Genomic DNA, 19115 nt, shown 5'->3' with positions numbered 1-19115 from the left:
TAAAGCAAATAGCATTATTATGATGATGATGATGATGATGATTATTATTATTATTATTATTATTATTATTATTATTATTATTATTATTATTATTATTATTATTATTATTGTACCGGGCGGTACACCTCCACGTCGCTAATTCAAACATTGCGCCAGTTGGAACTCCTCTACTGGAGGAAGCCTGAACTTTAACAACCATGTTAATTCTAAAGTTTCTCAGAAGATGTCTCTACTGTAAATTTTGAAGTGTTCTGAACTATGTCAATTTCGATTTGTGTTTGTCTGCTCCATAGCAAGAACTTTGAACATTCTCTAACAGATGTCTCTACCAAAACTGATAACGCTCTCTGGTGTAAAGGAATGAACTGTCCGGAAGAAATTTAACATTCATAAGTTTTGTTTTTGCTAAATTTTGTTCTGTGGTTTGAGAGTTGGCAATATAATCCTTTCTTTCCGCCTGTTTTGAATGTAGCCAATCAGGAATTTCTGTAATTAATTTTCCACCAATAAGGTGTTTCTTCTTCGTCTGGTGTATTAGTTTTGCTGTTATCCAATAAAATTTTGTGGGCGGGTTGTAATCATTCATGAAACGTCTCGAATTTTCCGCGAGGGTATATAAACAGCTGATTTTCTGGTCTCCTCGCCACTTCAGTAACGTCTTTCTTTATGTGATTATGTAGCAGGGGGCGGGAAGCGCCTCTTTCTTCGGGCAGCAGTTCCTCCATCAGGTAATGGCCTTTTAATAACTTCTTTGCTTGCTAGCTCAGCAGTTTAACCCTCAGGGCAGGTTCGAAACTTTTATCATGTAACCTTCCTTTAAAATGTAATAGACACTTCGTATAAATTCCGTCTCTTTAACTACAATCGGGATAGAGAGTGCCTAACCCTCTCGAGTTCCCTCTCATATTGTTTTTGAGATGACTACGTTTTCATAACTGTTTTTCTTCGTTTCATAATGTAATTAATTTTCCTATCGTGTCACCTCCGTAGTATGGGATTAGCCCGTGCATAAGCGGCCTAGAGCCAAATAGGTTTTTAAAAAGGTGTATTTGGAGTGCTAGTTACGCCTCCACTCAAGTTGGTATTTTGGGACCATGTAATTGTCCTGTTTCTTTATGGAATAGGCCTCAGTAGGTTGGGTATCATTACCGCTGTTCTTGTGTGCCCGTAGGGCAGCTTAAACGTGGAGTTTGGAGTGGCCTTTGAATTGGCTTGAACTTTGAGAGCGGGTTGCTCTTTCTTAAATTTGGTTTCTGTGTGCCTCGAGCAGGCTTTACTGGGTAATTGGAAGCTAGAGCTCCTTGGTATGATTGGGGTTTTCTGCCCCTTTGTTGAACCTTGTGTATAAGTAAAGTTGGGCTCATTGCTCAGGGATTGTGATTCTGGGGCTCGAAGCCCAAAAGCCATTAATAAACTGTAATTGTACATTCTTAACTTGTTGATATATATATAACTGAGTTCCTGTTGTACTTGTTATTTTCTTGATCTCGAAAAGAAAATATAACCTTTGTTAAATTTTAAATTAACTTAAATTTCGTAAGTTGAGACGTATTCATCCCAGCACCTTCTTTCACCTCTAACTACCACGGATAATTCCGTAACAAGTATTATTATTATTATTATTATTAACTTTAATGTCGGAAATACCAGTGGTCTTGTGCTTTGGAAAGCGTGATATAATTTAGACCCGTTATTGAGAGAGCTTCGTGAAAATTGTACCCATCTTCTTCTGTAACGAAATGTGAAGGACATAGCATGCGTGAACTATTTTTAAATTTTCTTAAATGTAGAGGGTAAACAAAGACTATGACTGTCCATATTTATTACCCACACTGAAAAGAGTGTTGAAAAGGCTCCACTGGAAAGCGTGGGGAGCTTTGCACTACTTTACCCGTTGTGTGTATAAGAGTCAGCGGAAGCAGGTGAACCCGCGCATACACACAGCCGCGTTTGACTCCCGCGCCGCCTGAAAGAGGCCTGAGTGACTTGTGTATGTAAATTAGGCCTAATGTACTTACGTATACAGCTGACATGTTAGTGTTTAATTCTACGTTTGTAAATGAATTGTGTAACAATGTACATACTGTACTGTACTTACGCATAGTGGTTTGTAAGACATTCAGTTATAGAGAAGAAGAAAGCTAGACAGTTTATAGATGATGAAAAATTAAAGTTTATTGAGACAGTGGATGCTAAACCACACATGAAACGTGTGCAAATCGCCCAGATGTTGGACTTTCGTATTACAACTTTAAAAATAATTGTCAGTGACATGTATAATTCGCATTTCTAAGAACGTTTTTCCTTGAAGTTTTACTATGTTGGTGTTCTTAAAATGTATTATTTCTTTGTTTATTTCATTAACCCAATCACATCATTTGACGACCCTAGCTCGTCATAGTTACTCGTGGCATATGAATCAAATGACGAGCTCTGCTCGCGGCGATGCACAGGTGTACATCAATCCATATAGTTCAGTCACTAACCCACAGACGCCACTTGTATGCATTCTGAGCTGAAGTTTACACATGTGGCTTCGGGTTTTCCCCTTTCTTTTTTCACATAATTTTGCTCTTGTCAGTTGCCATCATGGCGTCAAGCAGATATGCTGGTGTTGATGAAGAAGGAATACGAAAGCTAATAGATAGTGTTTTAGAGAGTGATATTGAAGGCAGTGATGTTTGTGATGACAAAATAGACCCTGAAGTCCTTAGTTCGAGTACTAGCGATGTGTATAATAGTTCTGATGACACGGAAAGTGAAGCAAATAATGACGGTGTGCCGAGTCTTTCGAAACGAGCTCGTACCTCGGCACAGACTAACTTGACTGACTGGAACTGGACAAAAAGTGACAATAAACCTGTTGTACATAAGTTTAGTGAATACAATGGGGTTAGTGAAAATTTATTGAAAAAGTTTGATACGCAGCCACTATCTGAACTCTCAGTTTTTTGTGAATACATGAACCCTTTGTTTGACAAAATATCTGTCAAGACAAATTCATATGCAGCAAAATAGTTGAGCAATCCTGACAGAAAAAAGTTGAAAGACGATGACAAATGGTTTGAGACTACACCCGACGAAATTAGGGCATATTTTGCGTTAGTTATACTACTGTCACAAATGCGAAAGTCAAGAATACAGTTATACTGGAGTAAAAACAGGTGTATAAACACTCCTATTTTTCGTGAAACCATGAGCAGGGGAAGATTTATTATAATTTCACGATTTTTACATTTTGTTGACGATGAACAAGTCGATAGTAGTGACAAACTAAGAAAGATTAGGCCTATAATACAACATTTCTGCTCCAAATTTTCAGAATTATATTTACCTTCACAAGACATTGCTCTAGATGAAAGTCTAATGAAATTCAGAGGCCGCGTTTCATATGTCCAGTGTAATAGGTCTAAACGTTCTAGGTTTGGAATAAAAATTTACAAAATTTGTGAATCAAGTTCTGGCTACTGTCTGTCTTTCAAAATTTATGTGGGTGATGATGTAACGGATCCAAGTCTGCCAGCAAGTACAAATGTCGTGCTCAATATGTGTGAACCCTTGTTAGGCCGAGGACATACATGGTTTTAGATAACTGGTATTCTTCCCCAGATTTATTCAAAAGGCTACACGACAAGCAGATGAATGTAATTGGAACTGTTAGACAGAACCGAAAAGACATGCCTCGCGATATCAGTAAGACGAAACTAAAACGTGGAGAGTATGAGACGTGGGCTGCCAACAGTATGTTGTGTGTGAAGTGGAAAGATAACAAGGATGTTTGCTTTCTCACCACTAAACACAAATCAGCTGACATGACAGGGACAGGCAAACTCAGACAAAAGAGAAGACAAACCCCTAGGGAAGAAGTGATAAAGCCCAAGGTTGGCCTTGAATACCAGAAGGGGATGGGTGGTGTTGACCTTCAGGATCAGATTACAGCTCTGTTCCCCGTCATGCGACGCACAGTGAAAGGATATAGGAAAATATTCTTTTACCTCCTAGATATGTGTATTTTCAATTCCTTCACTGTGTATCACAAGATCACTGCTAACAGAAAGACGAGCTACACAGACTTCCGAACTAGCATTGCGCAGCAGCTACTAGAGACTGTTCAGTTGCCAGAGTACTCGGTTCGAGGTCGACCTTCAGCGAGCACCACCCCAACCAGATTACAAGCTAAATCATGGGCCCACTTTCCCATGCGTATTCCCCCTACAAAGAAGAAATCAAAAGTCACAAGTAGGTGTGTTGTGTGCTACAGCCGGGGTAAAAGAAGTGAAAGTTGCTGGCAGTGCAAAAAGTGTGGCGCAGCTCTTCACTTAGAAGAATGTTTTGAGGTGTACCACACCCAGCAGACATACTAAAATAGCGGCATTGATAAGTTTATTACTTCTTTATCATGCATGCAAATTTTCAGAAAGGAATATTCACTGGTTGGTTTTGTATGATTTTCCAAACAAGAGTGTGATGACGATGGCCGTAGAGCGGTATTTAAATGTGATTTCTTAGTGAACGCCTATGGTATTTAAATGTGAGGCGAATGGGTTAATTATAATTGTAAACACTTGTTTCTTTGTTTTCATCATCATTATTTTTACCTTCAAACCTAACCTTAAATTTAACAGTGAAATTGATTTTAATATTTTAGCACGTTCCCACTTTATGATGGGATTTTTTTTTTTTTTTCGGTCCCTACAAAAACATCCTAACCAGTATGACTGTATTAAATGGTGGAAATATAAAACGTTCCAATTAAAGAAATAACTATTTTATTAGTTAACGTCAGTATGGAACAAGCATGATATTCCTCAATTGCAGTTACAGTAGAAGTCCACTATAGTGAGTATGGCATATAACGAGAATCCCGTTATAACGTTAATCCCGTTGTAACAATAATTTTTGTCCGTCCCTTCAAATTTTCTGTATTAAACTGTGTATTATCCTTCGGTTACAGTTAGAGCCCTATCACTGACGCATCCATTATTACAAGCAATTATGCGCGCTCGAATTTTTCCGTTGCCGATATTTATGCACCCAGTCATTATACTGCATGCGATCGATCATCTTCGGTATCGTTTTCTCGCTATGCCCACTAGCAAGCTCTCTCGTCGACATTCAAAGGCATTCACAGCTAAGTATTTTTTAATATTCCATCTTGTTTATACACTAAATTGCTTAAGGCAAATTATTGGTTAAAAGTGGTACATGTTTCGTATATTATAAACATCTTCAGCCACATAACATTGTTTAGATGAAAAATTCATATAATAACAAAGTATGGTATTTAAATGTGAGATGGAGAGAGTATTTTCAGAAGCTGCTGAACATAAGATCGGATGACAGTCATTCAATGGACGACCAGGAAAGGCAATTAGTTGACGAAGAAATAGATAAAGAAATTACAATGAATGAAATTGAAATGGCAGTAAGAAAGATGAAGAATGGAAAAACTGCTGGAATAGATGAAATTTCAGTGGAGATGATAAAGGCAGCTGGAGCTGTAGGCCTGCAGTGGACATATCGGGTTCTCAGGAATGTCTGGGAGAATAAGGAGGTTCCTGAGGATTGGCAAAAAGGAATAATCATCCCAATTTTCAAGAAAGGTGATAAGAAAGTTTTGAAGAACTATAGGGGAATTACTCTAATATCCCATGTTGCTAAGATAATGGAAAGGATACTGGAAAGTAGAATAAGGTTGAGGATTGAGAAGCAGATACAGGAAAATCAGTTTGGTTTCAGAAGTGGAAGGTCAACAATAGAACCCATTTTCATTATGTGACAACTAATGGAAAAGCATTGGGAGTACGGGAATGATATGGTGATGACATTCATTGATATTGAAAAGGCATATGACAGTGTCCCTAGGACGAAAGTTTGGGACAGTCTGGTGCAAAAAGGAATTGGACAGGGATTAATAAAAATGATCATGGCATTGTATAAGGAATGTTGTAGTTGCGTGCAAACACAAGTTGGCAGGACAAGTTGGTTCAAAATAACTAGTGGGCTGAGACAGGGAAGTGTTCTATCACCAATCCTGTTTACAATAGTAATGGATGACATCATGAGAACAGCAAAAGCAGCATATGGAGGAAGAGAAATGAACATGATGTTATTTGTAGATGATATTGTGATTTGGGGAGAAGACGACAGGAATGTTCAAGAACAGTTGAATGTGGTGAATGGGAAGATTGAAGAATGTGGATTGAAAATAAGTGTAGAAAAGAGTAAAACTCTTGTTATGACTAGAGGGGAGAAAGAAGGGAAAGGTCAGATTAGACTTGCAGACAAGCCCCTGGAAGTGGTGGAAACGTTTAAATACCTGGGGAGTGAATTAATGGAGAATGCTCGACTGGATGCTGAGATTAGTAAAAGGATTCAAGCTGGAAGTTGTTTCTATCATAGTGTAAGAAATATGTTATGGGACAAAGATGTGCCAATGGAAGCAAAGGATACTATGTACAAGATGTATTACGTACCCATAACAACTTACGGAGCAGAAACTTGGACAATGACAAAGAAGGATTAGAGTCGAATACAGGCAGCCGAAATGAAATTCTTGAGGAGTATGATACAGAAGAGTAGAAGAGACAAAATAAGGAATGAGAAAATCCGGGAAGAAATTGGAGTGGAAAAAATTAATGATAGAATAGAGAAGAGCCGACTAAGATGGTTTTGGCACATAAAGCGAATGAGCGACGAAAGAATGCCAAAAAAGGTGATGGAAATGCAAATCCAAGGAAGGAGAGGCCATGGACGACAACGATTGAGATGGAAGGATACCATCCAACGCAGCATTATAGAAAGAAACCTGGACTGAGACACAGCGTTGGAGGAGGAGTGGTGGAAAGACCGAAGAGAGAGGAACCATATTTGCCCCTACCCGGCAACAGCTGGATAAAGGGAAATGATGATGATGATGATGATGATGATGATGATGATGATGATGAACAAAGTATCCAATGCTTTAGAGGTAGAGTCCTTAAAATTAACATAAGAAGATTGACAATATTGACAGTAATTGACAATGTCAATTTATAGCGAGAAGGTTATAATTCTCTACTGCTGCTTGAAGTATGTTTCCATCATACATATAGTACAGTTAAATTAGGATAGGTGATGCTATTGAATAACAAAACTGAATCGTTTGCCACAAAATGCGATGGAGTAAGATGACGGCATGGGATAAGGGAGGACGTTAAATATGACATGACCGACTATGAGACTCATTTTAGTAGTCTAACTTCAACTCAGCGTCAACTATGGTTGTTTTTTAAGAGTTCCCCCGACATCCATATTGTCAGAAAATCTTTTACATTACTAGTTTTATCTTCAAGATCAACAAATATACGCCTCCAGCATAAGAAGACCCCTTACACCGATTTTACTTCATCACTTGGACACTGACTGATTTGTTGGAAATTTTAACCTAACATGAATGAACATTTTATTTTGTCACCATAATCATTGCATGTGTTTTAATTGTCTTCCCATTTTTATTAAATCTTTTAGCTGAAGATGTTCCATAATCGGAACGAAACATGTCCTATCTAGAGATTAGGCTGAATTATGTCGTGTAATCAATAAAATTATTATAAAAAGTTGACAATTATTGGAAGATGGGAATCTCCTTATAACTTAACCTTAGTTGTGTTGAGCCAATATGGGACAAAATATGAGATTTATAAGCTGTAAGGCCTATACATCACTAGCCGCTGAAGTTGGCCGAATCGAACAAGCAAGACGTGCTTGTAGCGATAGCTGGTTATATCTGATGCTGAGTGAAAGTAACAGTGTTATAGTAAGCAAGAATATTTTCCTGATGGGTCGTCGTATTGTAGAGACGCGTGGAATGTGTATTGCCGGCAAATTTTCAAAGAGTTCCCTTCGATATTATGATGAAAATTTTAAGTTAATGGTTATTAAACCCGCTGAAATAAAGCATAATTGTACAGCCGCAAAATAATACGGCATAACTAAAGCCCATGTTTTTCATCTACAAATAGTCTAAAAATGCGTACTCTATAAAAAAGACATTCATATCATTTTACAAAGCGCTTTTTAAGCCTGATTAAAAATTTTTGAAGGAAAAAGTGGGGGTCGTCTTGGATTTGGAGAAATATGGTATTATATTTTATATTATATTTTTTCAGAATGAAATTAAACACATATTTTCACGTAGTATCGGATTTCAAAAAACAACAAACGAGTATGCCGTAGTGCGGATATTATCCACGAAAATGCAAGTTTTGAACAAACTGATTGCCATTCCATACTGTATTTAATGTGTATGGGGGTTTTCCCAACTTTTACAAAAAGTCAGATATAACGACAATCCGCTATAGCGATTACATTTTTCGCCGTTATGAATTCTCGCTATAACAGACTTCTAATGTATTATATTTTCCAATTTTCTTCTCTAGTTTGTAAATCTTCTTTGATCTGGTCCAGCCATCTCTTCCTGGGTCATCCAATTGGTCTTTTCCCCTGTACATTCGTATCCAAGTATTGTATTGTGTTTGGCTCTCCCTCATCCTCTTCCCATTTCCAAACCACTTTAGTTGTGTAGCACTCAGTCTCTTCGCCATTGACAGGCCCACCTGCATCTCTTCTCTGACACCCTCGTTCCTAATTTTATCTCTTCTAGTCTTCTGCATGACTGACCGCAGAAACTTCACTTCACATGCTTTATTAAGTACACAGTACTCCAAGCTGTTTGCCATAGTAGGCAGGAGATGTGTTTTAAACATGGTCTGTTTCATAGTCGCAGGAACTCCCTTGTCCCACACTAGGTTCTGCACTTGTGGTAGAAGAATTTGGATCCCATTCTGACTCTCTTCTGCACTTCTAGTTTGGTGCTTCCATCACTTGATATTTGTAACCGTACGTATGTACGATCCCCGAATTTTTAGGTTAGGAAATTTTCGTATATAGTTTGTAATGTTAAAATCATGTAATTTTGGTTATTGAGAATGTAAAAACGTAATATTATAAGAAGAATGTGTAGTTAGGGAATATTGCATATGTGCATCATTATATATTGTATAAATTTCCGTTTGGGTAAGAGTCTGTAAATATGGCCTAGCCGTAAGGATTGTGCAACCGAGAAAACTGCGACTATATCGGGAAGGACGGTTGAAGTCAGTTGGATGTGTTGCAACAAAGTGGCTTGGAAACTTGGGGTACGGCAGGTAGTATAGGCTGAAGAATTGGAGTGGATCAATGTGGATATACGTGAGTGGACGTTCAATGTCACATCAGACACTCAATAGCCAATAAGAGGGCTTTGTTTTAAGCGAGGTTGGGTTGACTGAGTCACGCGTCAAGAGGTGCCTGTGAGAGCGTTGTTACCAGTAAACTTTCCAGGACGGTATAACCACGTGCAGCAAGGTAAATAAGTATGTACGCGTGTGTGGCAAGTCATTCTGACTCTGATTCTGATTGTGTTTCTGTCTCTGATTCTGTGTATTTCTCACTCGGACCAGCGCGCGGGAGCTACTTTGCGCATATTCCTAGGCAATGTTGTATTGTTCTTGAGTATCGTTTTCGGAGTGAGCACGCTAAATATCGCTGATGCTAATGAGTTTCTGGTGGCTGTTAGGTCAAAGACGCTACTTAAGTGTTTATTTGTAACTCCAACTCTGTATAATAGTTGGACTACAATTCTTCTACGAGATTCTGTACAGTGGATGTGGTGATGCGTACAGAATCGAGATTCGGTAGTGGATGTGTGGTTGTGCAAAGAGCTAATTCTTGGTCGAGGAAATCGTCGGCTGAGTATCCAGTTTCAGTTGCAGAAACCTGAGGCGTTACACTAACCTGTGCGGCAGTCGGGAAGGAATTACAAGTAACAACTCTCATTATTGTTCCCTATTGAAGATGACGTTAGGCATAGATATCAAGGATAATTTAATAAAAAAAACCCTATTCAATACTTTCCACGTTTAATGTGGTTATTCTCTACCTGATTTTATGTAGACTTATTTGGTCAGGTACATGTTTCACCCATTATTTTGGGCATCTTCAGCCTGTAAACAACCTTTAGGTCAAGGTTTGGGACCTTTTTAACCAATATAAACATACCAATATATACACTATATACACTATATACAATATATACATTATATACAATATATACAAACATAAGTTAATACAGTAAAGTTTTTTTTGGTCCTAATCTATCTAATATGAAAAATGTCCAAAACTAAAATGGATCTTCTTTTCGGTAAAGAGGATTGCATATCGGGGTTTATGTGACCCCTATATCATATTAAGTTCTTGACGTACCGTGTCTGGTGACAGGATGTGTCATCAACAATAAGTGGAGATTTGAACTGATTGTTGCTTGTAGGTTGGTCAAGATTGAAAATATAAATTTAAATTAAATGTGTTTTAACTTGGCAGTTCTATTCTGGTTAACTTAAAATGTTCAAAAATAAAAATAAAATGAAACAGATCTTCTTTTTTTAAATCATAAGTCTTGAGAAAGGGTGATATTAAAACTGGGGCTTATTTGACCCACGATTTTCATTTTCATGTTCTTGACGTAACTAATATTTAAATGTGTTGTCATGCACAAGTGGAGATTTAAAAGCCGATTGTTGTAGGTAGACTGGTCAAGAACGTTGTGAATGAAACTGTTAGCGTCTTGACTTGGGTCTCATGTAACGTCAAGGAATTGACAAGAGTACAATATTAAGCTGTTTCATAGTTTTAGGCTGCTGCTTAATTGAGAAGAAACTCCTAGACACTTGATACAGTCTTGTGTGAAAATTGTTCCCATTGATGTGTTGCTTGGTCTTTGGGAGGGATCTTAAGAATATCTGTAATGAAGTAAAAAAATAATTTAGAATTAAAAATTTAGAGCACGCGTTGTGATAAAATGTATTAAATTAACACCTCTTAACTGTAAAATGACTTACTTGTTCAATTAATACTAGATGGACCTGTCTGTTCCGGCAGCGCCTGTCTTATCACCATTTCTACTCCTGGTGTTGTACTGGTGCGGTAATGGAGGGGCGGGGCATGGAGGGAGAGTGAGGGTAGGCTGGTCTATGGGCGTGTGTGCTGTTGCTGGAGGGGAGTTTCTAGAAGCAATATGGGCGGGTTTAACTTTTGGCATGGTGGATGAAGCATTTGAGTGTGGAGATTTAAATAATTGAGGGATTTTCTTTTGATCTGAATTCACGATATTAATTAATCTAGGTGTTAATTCGTACAAAGGATTTTTAATTTCATTGACGTCGTTGAGATTTTTATTTTTATTGTAGGTTTGGTCTAAAAAGATGTGTAGATTTTCCAGTTCATTCATTAATTTCCTTTTACCTATGCTTCTAATGATGGTAAGATCTTTCTCTATGGATGTAAAGTGATGGCCCGTTTCTCTCATATGCTGGCTCATCGCTGAGTGCTTATTGTGTTTTTGAGTGTTATAATGTTCCAGTTATCTCGTGTTAAAGCTCCGGCCAGTCTGTCCGATATAAGAAAAATCACATTGTGTACATGTTAGTTTATATATGCCGGACCTTGAATAATGGTTGCTATTGTGATTGACCTTGTTGTGGTTAAAAAATATGTTTCGATTGGTGTTAACTGTCCTGAAGGCTATATTGATATTGTGCTTCTTTAAAGTATTTGCGATCTGATGGACGGCTGGGTTGTTATATGTAAATGTGGCGAAACTAGTTTTTTTAGGTTTTTCTGGGACGAGATTAGTGGACAATTTAATTTTGATTTTATTAATCAAACGGTTGACCATATCTATTTTAAACCCGTTGAGTTGAGCAAGATTCCGTATGTACTTCAGTTCAATTTTTAAATTGTTGGGAGAAAGAGGAATTTTTAAAGCTCTATAAATTAAATTATAGAAAGAGGCTTGTTTTTGGGACTTGGGGTGTAGGGATGAATTCATAATAGTTAAGGGAGAGTGTGTAGGTTTCCTGTATATTCGAAAATCGAAGGTATTATGTCCGCGTGTAATAGTTAAGTCCAAAAAGTTTAATGAGTTCCTAACCTCATCCTCTTTAGTAAACTTAACATTGGGGTCAATTTTGTTTAGGGACTCCAAGATCTCGTCACTATTAGTGACATTCTTGTCGAAAATTATGAAAGTATCGTCTACAAATCTCAGCCATAAACATACGCCTTTTATTTGTGTTATAATTTTTGTGTGTTCTATTGTATCCATATAAATGTCTGCTAAGATGCCAGAAAGAGGGTCGCCCATCGCCAAGCCTTTTTGTTGGTAAAACTTTCCATTGAAAGAGAAAAAGTTGTTGCTTAAGACAAATTTTAATATCTTCATGAATAGATATAGTCTTATATCGGACAGACTGGCCGGAGCTTTAACACGAGATATCTGGAACATTATAACGCTCAAAAACACAATAAGTACTCAGCGATGAGCCAGTATATGAGAGAAACGGGCCATCACTTTACATCCATAGAGAAAGATCTTACAATCATGTCCGCGTGTAATAGTTAAGTCCAAAGGTAAAGGGAAATTAATGAATGAACTGGAAAACCTACACATCTTTTTAGACCAAACCTACAATAAAAATAAAAATCTCAACGACGTCAATGAAATTAAAAATCTTTTGTACGAATTAACACCTAGATTAATTAATATCGTGAATTCAGATCAAAAGAAAATCCCTCAATTATTTAAATCTCCACACTCAAATGCTTCATCCACCATGCCAAAAGTTAAACCCGCCCATATTGCTTCTAGAAACTCCCCTCCAGCAACAGCACACACGCCCATAGACCAGCCTACCCTCACTCTCCCTCCATGCCCCGCCCCTCCATTACCGCACCAGTACAACACCAGGAGTAGAAATGGTGATAAGACAGGCGCTGCCGGAACAGACAGGTCCATCTAGTATTAATTGAACAAGTAAGTCATTTTACAGTTAAGAGGTGTTAATTTAATACATTTTATCACAACGCGTGCTCTAAATTTTTAATTCTAAATTATTTTTTTACTTCATTACAGATATTCTTAAGATCCCTCCCAAAGACCAAGCAACACATCAATGGGAACAATTTTCACACAAGACTGTATCAAGTGTCTAGGAGTTTCTTCTCAATTAAGCAGCAGCCTAAAACTATGAAACAGCTTAATATTGTACTCTTGTCAATTCCTTGACGTTACATGAGACCCAAGTCAAGACGCTAACAGTTTCATTCACAACGTTCTTGACCAGTCTACCTACAACAATCGGCTTTTAAATCTCCACTTGTGCATGACAACACATTTAAATATTAGTTACGTCAAGAACATGAAAATGAAAATCGTGGGTCAAATAAGCCCCAGTTTTAATATCACCCTTTCTCAAGACTTATGATTTAAAAAAAGAAGATCTGTTTCATTTTATTTTTATTTTTGAACATTTTAAGTTAACCAGAATAGAACTGCCAAGTTAAAACACATTTAATTTAAATTTATATTTTCAATCTTGACCAACCTACAAGCAACAATCAGTTCAAATCTCCACTTATTGTTGATGACACATCCTGTCACCAGACACGGTACGTCAAGAACTTAATATGATATAGGGGTCACATAAACCCCGATATGCAATCCTCTTTACCGAAAAGAAGATCCATTTTAGTTTTGGACATTTTTCATATTAGATAGATTAGGACCAAAAAAAACTTTACTGTATTAACTTATGTTTGTATATATTGTATATAATGTATATATTGTATATAGTGTATATATTGGTATGTTTATATTGGTTAAAAAGGTCCCAAACCTTGACCTAAAGGTTGTTTACAGGCTGAAGATGCCCAAAATAATGGGTGAAACATGTACCTGACCAAATAAGTCTACATAAAATCAGGTAGAGAATAACCACATTAAACGTGGAAAGTATTGAATAGGGTTTTTTTTATTAAATTATCCTTGATATCTATGCCTAAGTCAGGAAGGACTCAAGACGTCGATGAAGAAGTGTGTAAATAAGGTTAGGGATGCTCTTCGTAAAGAAGGTTGCATCCGTACGTAGAGAAAGTCGTCGTACTTTTCTTTACCAGATTACGGTTTTTCTTCTGTAACAGTAGAGAGTGTAGTGGGACTCTTACCTGGAGGTATGTTAAGAAATGTATATCTCGTCAAGTAATGATTTTGTTGTTGGTAGTAGTGTGTATATTTGCCTTTGTAAACGACTAATGAGTAGGTCTCGTCAAGTAATGATTTGGTTGTTAGTAGTGTGTATATTTGCCTTTGTAAACGACAAACGAGTAGGTGATGTAGATGTTGATTCCCATGGGGAACCTAAAATATTTGTCCCGAATGAGTAAATTTATAATACCAATATAATGGTCCGTTATTGGACATTATAAATTTTCCAGCTAACTCATTCTTGGTTGCCTGCGTTTCGCCCTCGTGTGCTAAGTTAGGCTCGTCAGTTGGGACTTAGCACACCACCCAAGACGCAAGGCTAGTGCATACCGTGGAGACCACTGCATAGGCTATTTGAAGCCACCAGCAGTGCCAATGCACTATGAGAGCTATGTCTCATTTCCAAACGAGTAGGTCTCGTGAAGCAATGATTAATGTTGGTCGTAGTTGTTTGTTCGTTGCCTTTGTGGATGGCAATCAGGAGGGGGGTCTCTTTAAGTGATGATTATTGTGGTATTTATTATATTTTTGTTTATTATTTTGGGAGTAAAGTCCTGGTATCAAACTAGCAGTAAATCTCTTTATCAGTAGAATGAGGATGAACCTGGTATGCTATCTACATCTAATTTCAGGGGTAAACAGGTAAGGTTATAAAGTAAGTCTGGAGCTTCGTCAGCCTGATGACCGTCGCCTTGGGAGAGGGAGTTACTCATTGCTCTACATAGTTATATATTCCTGTAATTGTTTTACAGGTGGCGCCCATTGTCTTGATATTTATACTTATTTCACTCACCATTAATTCATTTCATATTTTCTATAGCTGCAGTAGTTGCATATTGTACAGTAGAACCTCGATTATACGTTCCCAGAAACTACGTTTTCTCGTATTATTCGTTCAAATTATGTGGTCCCTTGAGCATCTTGATTAAATCTCGTTGTAAAAATCCCGCATTATCCGTTCCTCGAAGAAACGATTTCCCGGATCAACCGTCCAGAAACCAGAAATTTCAGTCCCGTCAACACTAAATCCTCGATTGCGCGTTTTTCAAGAAACTGTATCTCACGAAAGGACGGCTAAGGCATACTTGCGGATCTTGGTGTTAACGTCTTGTCATTGCGGTAATTTGAGGACTGTACTGGGAAAGCGATTGGCGGTGAACTTGCATAAGGGACCATCTTAGCATTGCATTCGGGTGGTATGTTTAGAGAAACCTCGGAAATCATAAAGCAGAGTGTGTCCACAACAATTGGAAGGAGACAGGACGTGTTTTGACAGCTCTACTTGAAGGCAAAACGAATTTCGTCAAATGTTCGTACTTGCAAAACGTCCACATTATGTCCAGGGTTAGATGTTTATTTTTTTTTTTACTTTTTTTGAGTTTATCACCGAACAGGTTTTCAGCACTTCCCTCAGGGTACTGTATAGTCACTGGGCTTTCAGGCATGAATCGAAACTACTCCTTCGTAAGTAACACAAATTTAGTATTTTAATATTATCGTATATGATTATGTAATTAAGACAGGAACAGATGTTACACCTTACATACATAAAGTCATGGGAGGTTTTGGGATTGCCTATTACTGTTTTGGTCCTAATTTAAGACTGAGAATTTCACGTTTTTGTGTTAAAATGTGATAAAAACCACAGTCATTTTATTTGCGCACGTTACATTTAAAAACTTCGTATCATTTTGCCCTCGTACTGACTTGTTCAGCGAATGTGCTTTCCAGCTGAGCTCAAGGTAGCAAATGACTGTAATTTCAGAAGTGTTAATGATATCTATTCTCTTTCCAATTTGATTGTGATTAGTGACAGGCAGAATTGAATATAATGCGTTTGAAAATTTGAGAATCAAAATTTACGTTCGAAACCATATTCTCGAGTTCAACATAACTTTTAAAAGTTGATGTAAGCCTAATTTACGTGGTACAAGATTTCCATAAAGTGACTATGAACAGTATACCGGTGACCAAATTACAATAAAAGATTTTTAAAAAAGGGATTTTGCCATCATGTTGAGCACTTTTGTATCTAATTTTTGCTTTATTTTATTAGATTAGAGAATTAAAAACTACTGTGGTCAATTGTTGTTTGGCTTGGCGTTGCTGATATTAGATTTTTCGAAGAGTTGGGCTGATCAAAGTTGCTGAACTGAAAGAAGTTTTCAAAGGAAACTGACAGAGTTTCCCCGGTAAAACTGAATGTAAAGTTTTGAGATTTTTAAGTTGTGTGCCGGTAAGTAATGTTTAAAGCTCACCCCGCGTTCTAACTTGCCTGCCTCTCACCCGGAAGGCTCGGGTTCGATTCCCGGCCAGGTCAGGCATTTTTACCTTGATATGAGGGCTAGTTCCAGATTACTCATTCTACGATTACCTTTAATTGAAGAACTATTTAATGGTGAGATGGCGACTCCGGTCTAGAGAGCGAGGAATAACGGCCGAGAGTATTTGTCACACTGACCATGCATTACCTCGTAATCTGCAGGCCTTCGGACCGAGCAGCAGTCGCTTGGTAGGCGGAAGGCCCATTGGGGCTAGTTTGGTTTGGTTTAGGGATATTTGTAAGATTATAAATAATTATACATATTTCATTTTTGTGATGTTTAGTCAAATTGTTGATGGTTCATTCGTTCCCGGATTTTCCGTTTACCCGTGTTGTACGTTTTTTTCCGTGGTCCCTCCAAAAACGGAGAATTGAGATTCCACTGTAGTTCCCAGGTAATTGAAGGCTTCCTCACATTTAGTTCTCTCCCTCTAGCATAAGGTAGCACTGAATAGATATTCTGCTCATACTCATTGCTAAGGTCTTACTTATTTTCAGCCAGTACTCTTTAAACTTGGAGTTCCATTCATCTAACATTCTCTGTAGCTCTAGCTCTGTGTCTTCCCATATAGCTACACATCATCACCAAATAGCGAAGCATTGAGATCCCCATTTCCAATTTCTTTTATTTCCTTTCTAATCACATTTGTAAGTATGGTAAAAAGTAATGGGGAAAGTGAGCTACCCTGTTGCACTCCATTCCAATCTTACATTACCCTCTTGTACACAGCTTTTGCATCCTTAATATAGCATTTGAATCATTGTTATTAAAGAGTTCAGGACCATCAGTTTTTGTAAGCAGTTTCAGATCTTACATCTTGGCACACTGTCATAGATTTTTTCCGAATCCAATAATACAGTTATGAGATCTTTCCCTTTTTTTTCCATTACTTTTTCATTAACTGTCGTTAGTGCAAATATAAAATCTATTGTTAGTCTTCTGCTTCAGAAGCCATGTTGTTCCTCTTCAAACCGATTTTCTAACAGTGAACTTTTCCCAATATTTTATCTATTCCAGAATCGTGTGACAATGTGATAAGAGGGTGATTCCTCTTTCATTTGCTAAATGATATTTCTTGTATTGAATAAAACATGTGCCAGTCACTATTTAAATAACTAGGGAGATAAATTTCTCACATACAGTGAACCTCGTTAAAACGTTTCTGCAGAGGGCAAGGAAAAAAAAAAAATGTTTTGCCGGAAAACGTACTAATGAATATACGAATAAAAGCTATCCAACAGGGATATGGAAACACTGGATGGTATTTTTCTGACATGAGGGCATTTGATGTCATGTATCCACAGCGCAGGTTCAGTGAAAACAATAGGTCTATCTACCATTTCTGAGGATAAGAAAAAGTACCGTATTTACGCGAATAATACCTGCATATTTTTTTTTAAATGCAGGCACGGAATTGAGGTGCAGGTTTTATTTGAGTCATTGCTGGCTCTTTTTTTTTTTCTTTTTTTCAAAATCAGCCTTCCTAAATTTAGGGTGCGGGGATTATTAGCGTAAATACGGTATTAAAAGGTGTGAAAAAATGAATGAACAAATATGAAAACCTTTTCTGCTGGGGCTTATAAAATGACTAGTACCAGTACACTGAAATGTGTGAAAAACACCAGACAACAAATACGAAAACATGTGCACAAGGGTTAACAAAAATATCGAAATATTATTGCGGATCACTCTCTTTCTAAAACAAATGTTAGTAGAAGCCTTTTATTTTGGAACAGTATTTTATTAAACATCATTTTACCGGGTGAGTTGGCCGTGCATTTAGGAACGTGCAGCTGTGAGCTTGCATCGGGTAGATAGTGGGTTCGAACCCCACTGTCGGCAGCCCTGAAGATGGTTTTCCGTGGTTTCCATTTTCACACCAGGCAAATGCTGCACAGCCTCTTCCTTCCCATTCCTAAGCTTTTCCTCTCCCATCATCACCATAAGACCTATCTGGGTCGATGCGTCGTAAAGCAAATGTCCAAAAAAAGAAAAACACCATTATTTTCTTGTTACACTCTTACACAATGAATTCGAGGTTAACATTTGATCATGTGTAACTGCGACGAATGACTTTGTCCGCCATTTTGAATCAAACAATACTTTTACCCAGCTGAGTGTTCGAGTTGCATGTTGATGGTGTGAATTTCAACATTTGTGACCTCTGTGCGCTTATGCCAGTCCACTTGCTGAAAGATTTTAATTTTGTCTTCATTAAGTTATTAAGGAATTTCACATTTTCCATATCCATAACTAGGCTATCACAAGACAAATATGCACCATGCTAGTCAATTTCACACAGTTATGTTCCTAATCCAGATACAGGGTACTGTATCACGCGACAAATATTAGTTACACTTCGCTGTATCACTCAACACAAAATACACTTCTGCCTTCTGAATGGAATGCGAAACACAAGCACAAACAGGCTCACTCTGCTATTTAGCAATCTCCCTGCTAACCGGTAAGCAAAACTGAACATTCCTGAGGCTAACGGTTTGCTCCCTGAAAGTGCAACTTATCCTCTGAAGTTCGGGATGGCCTCTTCCTGTAATCACGCAACTGTGGCGACTGCTTTTACCAGAGTTGGAAAACGTGTTTCTTTCAGAAGGGATGATAAATACAATAACATTTTCAGGTCTAGGAAAAATGTGATCGTACTAAGCGGT

The 19115-nt window shown here is 37.7% G+C and overlaps 1 protein-coding gene across 1 annotated transcript in view; it reads left to right on the top strand.

Moving 5' to 3' along the window:
- Cep97 (centrosomal protein 97kDa) overlaps positions 1-19115 on the top strand; it is a 275047-nt gene that overhangs the window by 176156 nt on the left and 79776 nt on the right. The gene's annotated exons all lie outside the window — the stretch shown is intronic.

This window comes from Anabrus simplex, chromosome 3 (assembly GCF_040414725.1).
Source record: "Anabrus simplex isolate iqAnaSimp1 chromosome 3, ASM4041472v1, whole genome shotgun sequence".
Lineage (NCBI taxonomy): Eukaryota > Metazoa > Arthropoda > Insecta > Orthoptera > Tettigoniidae > Anabrus > Anabrus simplex.
Note: the sequence above shows the minus strand (reverse complement) of the source record. Positions and strands in the feature narration are given on the sequence as shown.